Genomic DNA, 12,032 nt, shown 5'->3' with positions numbered 1-12,032 from the left:
ACTGCCAGAGCATCTCCTTTGTCTTTCCTTGAGGAGTGTAATTAAATTAAGTGGGATTGATTGAGTGTCAAACATCTGTGGGAGTCATTTCCTAACTTCATTAACGCTATTGTGCCTGGAGAAGGCACAGTGGTAATTTCTCGCACAAGGACCTAATGAGAGTCTAGTGGTGTGATATGAGAGCCTGACACAAGCCGCTGTGTGCTCCGCTGCTGTCTGCCTTGTGTGTGAGGGATTTATTAGAAATGCTGGCCTGGCAACAGCACAGTTACATTATCCACGTGGGAGCGGGACAGCGGGCCTCGGAGAGCCGGGGTAATGGAGTCATAAAGTTAAGAGTTTAGACAGCTCGCATAAAGAAATAAAAATGGGCCTGCTAAGGAGAACTAAATGGTCATAAAATAGATCATATATAATGAGGTGCAGCAGATAATGAGGTGCATTTATATGGAAAACACTAAATAAAAATTATGACCATTTCCTCTTTAACCCCATAACTATGGGGGCTTATCTCCGCATCTGGATTTGCTAGGTAAACTGGGGAGAACGAATTAATGGGGAGGAAACTGTCTATACTTGCCAGCTTCATTCATTATTACAGGAGTTTCAGATTGCACACGAGCACCCAGTAGAATACTTGGCACTGGACAAAGCATTATGAAAGATCTATTATTCCAATCATTTTTATAGAATTATGATAAAAAAGCTCTAATACCGTTGCAGTTATAAAGTAATTAAGTGAGGATAAATGTAAAGTTAGTTCTGTGTTATTCATTTTATCATTGCAATTAGAAGTTTCCTGCTCCCAAGCTTTATTAGTTCACTCCTTCATCAGCCAATGAGTAGTTTCTCTGTACTGGGACTTCCGGCCAACTCAAAGATGCCAAATTGCATAAGGACAGTATCTGCTTGGCTTAGTCTTATGCAGACAACTTAAAGCGGATCATTAAAATACAAATGTATGTGGAAAACCTGATGTTCACACCAGCTCCCATGGGAACATAAAAGGCATAGAATCTGGCAGAAATCAGAACTATGAAAAATGAGTAGAAATCAGCTGGTTTTGAAATGCCGTCCCAAGTAAAGGAGAGGACAGAACTACAAGCTAGCAAGCAGCATTTACAAAGATACCCAAGACCAGAGAACTAGCTCAGCTGCTGAAGGTACTTGACTTCAAGCCTAACCACCTGAACTCAGTTCCCAGCACCCATGAGGTAAAGGGAGAGTCAATTCCAGGAAATTGTACTCTGCGTAAATACTTATCTCTGCCTAATACACATAGACAGAGGTAGATAGATGATAGATAGATGATAGATAGATAGATAGATAGATAGATAGATACCTAGAGATACTCAAATATGAAATAGCAAGAAAATTATGGAAACACTAGGAAAAGAAGAGTCTCTATTGCAAAATGAAACCTTAAAACCATATGCACACAAACAATAAAGCTGACTCATCAGGTCCTGTTTACATATATTTGTGCATATGCATACATTCACACACACACCACTTTCCGTATGTATTACACATAATAAATGTAACCAAAGGGAAAAACCTATCAGTTTGAAAATGGAGATTTGAATGGCATAACTGGAAGGAGCTAGAGGGAGGGAAGGGAAGGAAAAGTGATATGATTCTATTTCAATTAAAACATTATCAAAGAGTTACCAGCGTGAGGGAACCTTGGGTTCAGAGGTTAGAGAAGCCATGCTTCAGCCACGGAGAATCTCCTCTGCTTATGGCATTAGGTACCTAATGAGAGGGGTGTGCCTATCTTGCCTGTCTTGCAAGTTCACCTGCTGAAGCCTTACCTTGCAACTTCTGTACGCAGTGAAGTCTTCCATAAGAGACAATGAAGTTCAAGAAGACCATGGGGTCAAACTCAACTATATACTTTCAAGCAGAGGAGGACAATATCCCTACTTTCTTTCCCCCGACCTCCATCCTCTGCCTCCCCTCTCTTTCTTCTCCTTCTCCCCCTACCTTATCCTCTCCCTCCCCCCTTTTCTCCTCCTCTCCCTACCCTCATTCTCTGCCTTCCCTCTCTTCTCCTCCTCCCCATACCCCTATTCTCTGCTTCCCCTCCCTTCTCCTTCCCCCTCATCCTCCCTTTCCTCCTCTTTCCTTTCTGGTTGTCTCTCCACTATTTAAAATCATAGCAAGAAGTCAACTGTCTATAAACCAGGAGCAGAGGCCTCACCAGAAACTGAATCATATTAAAAACTCATTCGTGAACTTTCCAGCTTCTACCACCATTGGGAAATGAATTTCTGTTATTTAAGCCCACTCCTTTGTAGCTTCTTATTAAGGCACTTATTGCCTCACTGACCATTGGGGAGTCTATGTAGAGATGTGTGGTCACTCATTGCTTCAAATGCACCATTTCAACATCACTTTTCAGTACTGGCTTCTCATTCTTCTAAACTTTGATGTAGCCTATTGAGAAAACCAGACCTGGATCTGCATCACTTTAATGTAATGACTTAGTTCATGCTGCTAATTTCTCATAACATATAATGTCCGTCTCTCATTAACTACCAGATGGGTTATGGCAAGGTCACCTCTCCCCGACAGGATGAAGACAGGAAATTTCCCATTCTCTCCCATAATCTCTTGGTGATGAATCCTATTTAAAAGCTGCTCGATAATGTAGTGACATATGGCACACAAGTTAACAGAGCGACTCTGAAGTTTTAAGATGTTTCCTTGTGTAAGACTTTATTCCACTCACAATGGGAGGCTTTATTCATTCAACAGAGATATAACCCATAAATAACTTATCTCCAAATTATACCTCATAGAAGATGACAGTCTTATTTGAAAAGCAGCATAAAATTTAGTGACATTATAATACCTATATTAGAGAACAGTGTTTGTATTTCTGACAAATACTATATGACATACTTCCCTATAAGAAAGTATGAAAACCTGAGGACTTGGAAGGAGTTTGTGATATAGCCAAACTGGAGTTAGCCATTTTGTGACTGGACTCAGTGGTTTTGTCCTAGCATAACTTTTCGTAAAATTTAACATCTTAGAAAATGAACACATGGTCTATGTATTTAGAGGGTTTGGGTCTGGAGGGAAGAAGTCACTGCATTCATCACTGGCTTGACAGAGACGCAGAAATGTGCCAGAGTACTGTCTACTCACTGTCATTGTCACTACCCCCTTTGTAACTTTATTAACTTCTAACTGCAGAGAAGCTGGGGGCTATATTTTCTTGCATCCCTTTTCCATAACAACTGAGCAAAAAAGCTGTCAGTGAGACATTAGCATGTCTTGGTAAACTATGACTCATTTATTCTGGTGACTGCAGAAATCTTGCCCTAGGTAATGCTACAGTGATTCCAGATGTGTGCTTCAGCATCTTCTTCTTCAGGAGGGTCTCCAGGTGCAGCGGCTTCCTTATCATTGGAGCCCTTATCAGTTGTGAAAGTTTTCATTTGGGGGTGGGCCTAGACTAACACCTTTCCTACTTAGCAGATTTGAAGTAGCTTATGGTGTCCTTCTCTTCACCTAGACTGAGCCCAGTGGCAAGAAAAAGGAAGAAAAGAAGCAATGAAGCAGAGCGAAGATGGGAGGGGAGGCAGGCAACAGTGGCTTGCCTTTCACAATAAACCAGAAACAGGTGATGCCACCTCCTTAATTCTGGGGTCATTGTCTGCCAGGAGAGTAGTGTCAGCCCTCAGTCCTCCAGAATGTGACAGTAGCAGGGACTATGACTGAAAGCCCCCTTGGCATCCACAGACACCAATAAAGCATATCACTCGAGATGCCACCACAAGAAATTGTTTCTAATTCTCCAAATTATAAAATGGGAGCAGGTTGACAGACAGATAATCAAAGCTGACAGAATAGCGGAGCCCCTCAGAAGGCAGCCAGGGTGCAACGGCACATATGTCCAATCCCACAAGGAACTTGAGGGGATGGCTAAGTGAGAAGCTGTTTACTTCTCATAAAGAATCTTCTTTTCTGGATAAAAATGAGGTGGTGAAAATCATAAGGCAAACAATGATGCCTCTCTGAATCAAATACCTAACTCTTCTATTTTTTTTTCTCAGAAACCAAATGTTAGGGAAGAAAAGACAAAATATGTTAGACACATATGTTAAACAAAGGTGCTAAACATATGGATTTTGACATATTTAATCCTGAACTAAAACAATTTACTCCTGTAATGCATCCAATTTCTGGAATTACTAAGTTCATGGTTTCTTTGGGTATGCCTATGTATGCAAATGTATACATTTTCCTTAAAATCTCAACATTTAAAATTATTGAAACCTTTTTACTGAGCCACAAATCCTGTAGTTTTGTAGCATACTCACTGATCTTGGTTGTCAGCTTGACTGGCCCTGGAATCAACTAAGAGACTTGCTTCTGTACAAGTCTGTAAGTGTGTTTTCTGGAAGGAGTAACTGAGGAAGAAGACCCTCCCCCAGAGTGAATGGCACCTTCCATGCCAGCCCAGACCTCCAGAGTTCCAAGGGAAATGATGTTGATTTCCACCTGCTCCACTTCCCTCCATGTTGATCAGTGCATCGACTCTCCTGTTTCTGGCACTGCCGGTGCCATGGCCTGTTGACATTGAGAATCTTAACATTGCCAAGACTGGAAGCAAACTGCTCTCCCAGAATCCTCCAAACTTGCAGTGGTACGTTGATACTACTAAAATATTCCAGCTTATAGAATAAATAGCCACTGAGTTCTAAGCCCTTCCAGTATACAGCCATTGCTGTTCTAACCAAGTCATATCATATAAGCCAATCTTATAAAGTCCCTTTGTTTATATATACATACTATCAACTCTATTCCTCCCTGACTAGCATATTTTTATTGTCAGTACAATGCCGAAGTCCCCATATGAGCAAGGATACTTAATATTATCTGTGAAAGAACTGTTTTGAGAATCATTTTCAGACCATATTTACCAAGAGATTCGTGAGTTTTCAGCTCATTATCTTGGAATTTAGGTCTTCTGGCCTATTATAATTGTCTTGGCTATGTATGTATTCTTAACCAAAGCTTCTTTAGAGCAAACAATTCTCTCAGGTCCGATAGTCCTTCATTCAGTCATCTCATCTAGGAAACTATTGGGTTACCTTCAAATTTATCCTCTTTTGTATTTTCTATATTTACGCTAAGGCAAAAGAGTTTAGAATTCTACCAGATAGGAGGTGCTTCCTCAACAGGTTTTATGTGCTGAAGTCTTGGCCTCTCACAAGAGATGTTATTGAAGGAAGAGTGGACTATGATTCATCAATGAATTATCTACTGAAGGATGTACAATCTGAGGGCATTATTGAGGATTTGGGCAGTAAGGTGAGGTTGGAGGAAGTAAGTCAAGAGGGCATGCCTTAGAAGGGCATGTCTTGTCTAGCCTCTTCATCAGTCTGTGTATCTGCTTCCTGACTACCATGAGGTGAGTAGCTCTACTCTGTGTCAGCTTCCCACCACAATGTTTCTGCCTCACTGAAGTCCTAAAGGCGGTGGAGCCAGACAAGTATGGACTGATACCTCTGAAACTGTGAGCAAAAATCAAACTTCCTCTATATAATTTCCTGTTACCGGCGTGTCAGAATAACTGAGCACTAACAAGCTCCCCTTTCTCACCCACTATAAACCAGTCCTCCCCTCTAGGCTCCTATGGAGTCCTGGCCTCCAGCTGCTCTTCCCTGCTAGGGATCTTTACTTTCCTTCTGATTTGAGTTACTAAAGGCTCTGTCAAAGTTGTTTACCAGCTCTGCTTCATGAATTTGCGTGTTGTTGAAATAAGAGCGGCGGCGGGGCTGCGTCCCCAACACCCCGGCCGCTTGGCTAGCTTATGCCCGAAATAACAACACACAAACTGTATTCATTTAAAGAACTGCTTGGCCCATGAACTCTAACTAATTCTTGCACCTGGACTAGCCCATTTCTATCTAGCCTCTTCTAGGCTAATTCTCACATATTAATTTAGCCCATTTCTAATCATGTGTGTAAGCACGCCAAGGTGCGCTTACCGGGAAGATTCTAGCCTAAGTCCATCGTGGGTTGGAGTTGCCTGGGAGAGCTGAGCATGGCGTCTCTGCTCCAGCAGAGCTGTCGGGTCTCTCCGGGAGCAGAGCAGAGTCTGACCTCACTTCCTCTTCCGCCCAGAATTCTATTCTGTTTACTCCTCCCATCTATGTTCCAAGCTGAGGCCAAGCAGTTGGTTTATTATAACTTAACCAATGAAATCAACAGATTGATATATGACACTCCCACATCACTTCCCCTTTTTCTGTTTAAACAAAAAAAAAAAAAAAAAAAAAAAAGAAGGCTTTAACTTAACATCCAAAGCTCTAGAAATGACAGAGACATCTCGCTGCCTGGACAGTCACCCAAAGTTCCTCTGTACCGTTGGGGCATCCATCTTCGGCCTACAGGCCCATAGTTTCCAGCAGACATTTCCACAAAGCAGGAAATTTCAAAGGCAGTCACTATCTGCTTGTCCTGAAGAATGTCTTGCAGACTCTTTCATGAATCAGGAACCCCGAAAGATCATCTCACCTTTAGGCAAGTTCAGCAGTCCTCTCTCTGCGGGTTCTCTGTGTCCAGTTTATGCAATAGTCCAGGCAAGAGCAGTTTCTTGCCCAAATGGCTATCAAACTCCATAAGGATCCTCTTCGATGCCCATCTTCCTCTTGAAGTAGATTGGTGCTGCCAGGAGCAGAGTGTCTCATTGTCATGAAAAGTCCTAAGTTATTAAAACATGTAAAATGCCATATTCTCTAGCCTTTGAAAGATATGAAGAATGCCTATCTAAAATATATCTATGCACATCTAGAAAATCTTAACTAACATAACTACAAGCTTAACTACTATTAATGATTATTCATTAACAACCTATATACATTCAAAATTGACCTTAAATCTCTATCAATAAAGCAAAATCTATACTAATGCAAATTATTCATATCTATATCATATCCCCCTTTAAATGTAAAAGAACATTTATAAACAATATTTGGGAACATGGGCGCAGTTTTTTCTCTCCAAACTGCTTCCTGCTGAATGGGGGCGTCGTTAATTAGGTCTTTCATGGTATAACCTGTGTGCTAGTTTCATCTCAGTTGGCAGTTGAGCGAAGCAATTTTCTGAAGGTATTCACAGCAACCGTTCAGGAGGGCGTGGTCCATCATACCATATCGGAATAGAAGAAATGAACAGGGTCTCATCCTCTGTGAAAACAAAAAAAGAAACTCCTTTCCAAAGTATCATGTCCTTAGATCCAAATTTCAAAGTCAAGGCATCAAAATCTCTACGATGGATTAGTTCAGCAGCATTTATAAACAAATATCTTTTAGCAGCTGTTGCTCCTTCCTCAGCATTCAAACAATTCAAAGAGAGCATAATAGTATACAGTATCAAGATTCTCTGTGTATTTTCCATCTTTGTACGCTTTATTTTAACCTCTATTTCGTTTATTTTTACTTTTATATTCTCTGTATCTCTTTGACCTGGAATAACTCTGTAGACCAGGCTCTCCTTGAACTCTCAGAGATCTGCCTGTCTCTGCCTCCCAGGCATTGGGATTAAAGGTGTTTGCTACCACACCTTGAACTCACAGAGATCTGTTTGTCTCTGCCTTCTAGGCACTGGGATTAAAGGCGTGTGCTACCACACCTTGAAGTCACAGAGGTCAATCTCCCTCTGCCTCCCAAGTGTTGGGATTAAAGGCGTGTACTACCACACACAACTTCTCTTTTTCTTATTTTTTTTTAAGAACTTTTAACTTTTAGCTTGCATATATTTTTAACACACTGTAAATCATTTAAACATTTTCTTTGTCTTTGAATCTCTTTACTGTATATCTCTCTTTTTCTGACCACACGAGCCTTTAAATTACTGAGCAATATGAGTAGGATTAAAGCCGTGGCTTTGCCAGCTAGATCCAGTCCATTCCTTAGCTTTCCAGCCTCATGGCGGAGATACAGGCTGTAGCCATGTTTATAGCCACAATTCTATGGCGTTTCAAGGTCCCTGCCAGCCAGCGAGCTACAACAGACAACAGTCAAGTCCTCTCTCGGTAGTTGGCCCTCCTGCCTCAGTCAGAGTTTGCCCTGGCAGGACGGCCCAGAAAGCCGGCATTTTTAAACAGCACAACTTTTTTCCTGCTACGGCTGAAAACCGAAAAGCATGCGTTCAGCTTTTCACCAACACCGTTTAAGTGTTTCGTGGCAGGACCTCTTAATGAGCTGCAGGGTTTTGCAGCTGAAGCTGAGTCAGGAAGCCTCTCTTAGATGAGAGCGCTTGCTTGCCTCTAGCAAGCGGAGCAGACCCAAGAAATTTCTGCTACCAAGAAAACATGCTTCACTCCATTCTTTCCCAAGCTTTCTCAGGCTTTTTGTGGTTTCAGTTAGCCACACGTCTGGGCGCCATCTGTTGAAATAGGAGCGGCGGGGCTGCGTCCCCAACACCCCGGCCGCTTGGCTAGCTCATGCCCGAAATAACAACACACAAACTGTATTCATTTAAAGAACTGCTTGGCCCATGAACTCTAGCCCTTACAGGCCAATTCTCGCACCTGGACTAGCCCATTTCTAATGGTGTGTGTAAGCACCCCAAGGTGCGCTTACCGGGAAGATTCTAGCCTAAGTCCATCGTGGGTTGCAGCTGCCTGGGAGAGCTGAGCATGGCGTCTCTGCTCCAGCAGAGCTGTCGGGTCTCTCTCCGGAAGCAGAGCAGAGTCTGACCTCATTTCCTCTTCCGCCCAGAATTCTATTCTGTTTCCTCCTCCCATCTATGCTCTAAGCTAAGCCAAGCAGTTTCTTTATTGCTCAGCCAATGAAATCAACAGATTGATATATGACACTCCCACATCAGCATGTCATCCTTGTGCAGGGGCCATGCTAGTCTCTGTATCATTCCAGTTTTAGTATGTGTGCTGCTGAAGCAAGCACGTGTTGCCTTGGCCTTGAGGATCAGAGGATAAGGTTTTCACCTGTTGGCCCACCTGACTGTTGGGTATATAAGCCTCCATGGTGCTATTGAATAGAGGGCTTCTTACCAGTGACTAGAGGTCCGTGTCTCTGTCTTTCTGTCTCTGTCTGTGTGTCTCTGTGTGTTTCAACCTCCAGCCCCTTGCCCGAAGCTCGGAATCTCGCGAACTGTATGGTAGCACATAGAGCTCAGACAGGTGTTGTGCGCTGCACTCCTATGTGAAAAAAAATACTTTAGCAAGTAAATAAAGAAGTGTTGGGTGTACATTCTTTTATCTTCCTTTTTTCCAGCTTTCTGGTCTAAACACCAAACCACTTAAAGCATAATGTTAATCAAATTATTCTCATATAGAAAGACCTCCAGGCCACCTCTTTCTGAAGTATGACCTATTCTGCTAAGCAGCAATATCTCTGGTTCCCATTCACCTTTCCAATATTCTCCTGTAATAATGTCTTACACACAAACTTTATGATCAGCCAAGCTAAGTTATCATCTAATTACACACGCAAGGACTTCCGCCCTAACCAGGCATCATGTGACTTTTCCTGCCAAGTTGTGAACAAGGAATTGCAGGTAGCTTGACTGGCACTAGAGTCTTGTCTCCTAAAAACTGTTACTGCTTATATATTTCCCTGAAGGGGAAACGCAAATATTGTGACTCAAGAGCTTCCTGAGCTTGTAAGCCTGATTTGCTTCCTGGGCCTTTTAAACTCTTCCTGAGACTTAAACTTGCAGGGGGAAAAAACAATACCAGGTAAATCCCCACTGGAAATTACCAAATCACCAAAAGCAATACCAGGTAAATCCCCACTAGAAATTACCAAAACACCAATTAGTTCATTGTAAAAAGTTACAGGCAAAATTCACTTATCTTAAAATGAAGTGTATAGCTTTGCATATTGCCTTCTCTCCAAGAGACGAATCAACAAAGAAAATGTCACACATTCATATCTCCCAAAACAGGCTACTTATAATCTGTACAGCATGTCAGCAAACAAGGCGCCACCAGGCCAAAACCAACTGAAGACTATTTTTACATTGCCTTCAAGCTGAAAATGAGTTTCATACTTTTAAATTGTTGAAAAAACTTAAACATAGAATAATATGTAATGTACATGAACATTACTCATTTATTGAAGCACTATCATGGTTCATTCTGTTATGTAACTGGTTTTATGTCCAGCAAGATTCCTATTATTTAAAAAAAAATAGCTGGCCATCTAGCAATCATATTTGAACATTCCATAAAGAAAGCCTTCCTCTTCATTTCACTCTTCCACTTACAGGTACTCAACGTCATTTGGATAGCTTTGCATTTTGACTCAATTTCAATTTTGATACAATTGTCCCAATCTCTCTCTTTTCCCCGCCTCTCTGTCTCTTCAAACCAAAGTGGTATATCTAGGATGCAGCTCTTTGAATAGCAAAATCATCAATCCATATCACTTCATGGAAAAGGACAAGATGTCCCTGAAAGAAAATGCAATTGTAGGCTTAACTCTGTCCAACTTAACTTTGGCAACACTGTACAGATCCTGGCTACTTGAGGGGTAATCTTTTCTATCAATTAAAACAGGCATATATATATATCTACATATATATGTATATATATAATCCATATACATATGGATCCTTCTAAGATGATCAAATGAGCAACAACATATATTATAAAATATTGTCATGGAATGTATTTCACACTTTTGGAACCGTGTAGATTTTAGCAATAATTTTCTATTCCTTCTTTGTTTTGAATCTCTAAGACCTGTCGGAGCTGTCAGCAGTGCATACCAATTGTTTACAAAACAGATCTCATTCGCAGGGGAACTAGAGGCCTGATCCAGTACTCTGTGAAGCTGAAAAGGGAAGGTAAAAAATAAAACTAGATGAAACAATGACAGTTGCAGATTTTTACTTGAAGTAAAATTTAAAGAATAAATAAGATGTCAGCAGAATATATGATTTCCTTTTTGAATAAAGGCTTCCATTCGGAAGTCATGTCACAACATTCTTGGGATATGAAACCCATTTTTAGGAAGATCCTTGAGTTGAAACAAAATTGATAAATAATGGATGGCAAAACGTCAGCATCTATTGTAATTTTCTTTTGTCTCCTTCACTTTCTGGTTTCTGCTACCTCATTTATAGCTCTTAAAATTTGGCTGCCACATTTAAAGTAAGTTCATGTCTAGTCACCCAATTCATTTCAAAAGTTTCCAATCATCTCAGTTGGGCTTTTCAATATCAGTTGCAAAGAGAATTATGGATACACACCTGTATTGTCATCAATAAATCAAAGACAGAGTTGAGCTGTACATATGGTGTATTTTAAATATCTATGAAAAGAAAGTTAATAGAAAAATATTCCTTATTACCTAACTTCGTTGTTCAAATCCTTTGGTCTGTGAAATGGCATTCTCTCTAAATGTGGAGGAGAGAGCTATAGTTTCTGTTTCCTCAGAACTGATTCCTCCCACTTTGCTAACCGCACTTCCGCTCCCACTCAGCCTCCATTCACAGACCACATGGGTGCAGGGCTAAGTTCACTTTTTTTTTTCTGGAATAAAATGTCTTACAGCCCTGTCCATCAGATGATTTCCTTCTCTTAGAGAGTTAATTGTTTATAGCACCCTCAGAACAAAGCTCAAATAATGTCATGCTTAGTCTGACCAGGTAAGAAGCTAATGCTACACAGTAAAACGGGAGTCTCTTGGTGAAGGGAGCCACCACTAAAATGATGGCACAGTGGAAGAAGGGGAGAACATCACCATGTGAAAATCATTTCAGCCTTGTTCTCCCTGAGGAAACATACCTTTCACATTGCAAATTGATAAATATCCTTTAATTCACTCCCACTCTTCGTGTCCCACAGAAACATCAATCTATCAACATATATGCAAAAGCCCTAGCACAGACCACGCAGGCTCAGTGACTGCTGCTTCAGTCTCTGTGAACCCCTACAAGTTCTGCTTAGTTGGTGTCTGCGAACCATATTCTCCTGGTGTCCTTGACCCCTTTGCATCAGGAATATTTTGAAATTAGGTTTAGGAATGTATGTGCTGATG

At 41.1% G+C, this 12,032-nt stretch overlaps 1 non-coding gene across 1 annotated transcript; it reads right to left on the bottom strand.

The window, feature by feature from the left end:
* Positions 1-8,827: 8,827 nt before the first annotated feature.
* Positions 8,828-8,930, bottom strand: LOC126506624 (U6 spliceosomal RNA). The gene has a single exon (XR_007593280.1). It is a non-coding gene; the product is annotated as a U6 spliceosomal RNA (small nuclear RNA).
* Positions 8,931-12,032: the final 3,102 nt, after the last annotated feature.

The sequence above is a fragment of the Alexandromys fortis genome, unplaced genomic scaffold (genome assembly GCF_014885135.2).
Source record: "Alexandromys fortis isolate MF-2015 unplaced genomic scaffold, M_Fortis_MF-2015_v1.1 scaffold_0, whole genome shotgun sequence".
NCBI classification, from domain to species: Eukaryota; Metazoa; Chordata; class Mammalia; order Rodentia; family Cricetidae; genus Alexandromys; species Alexandromys fortis.
Note: the sequence above shows the minus strand (reverse complement) of the source record. Positions and strands in the feature narration are given on the sequence as shown.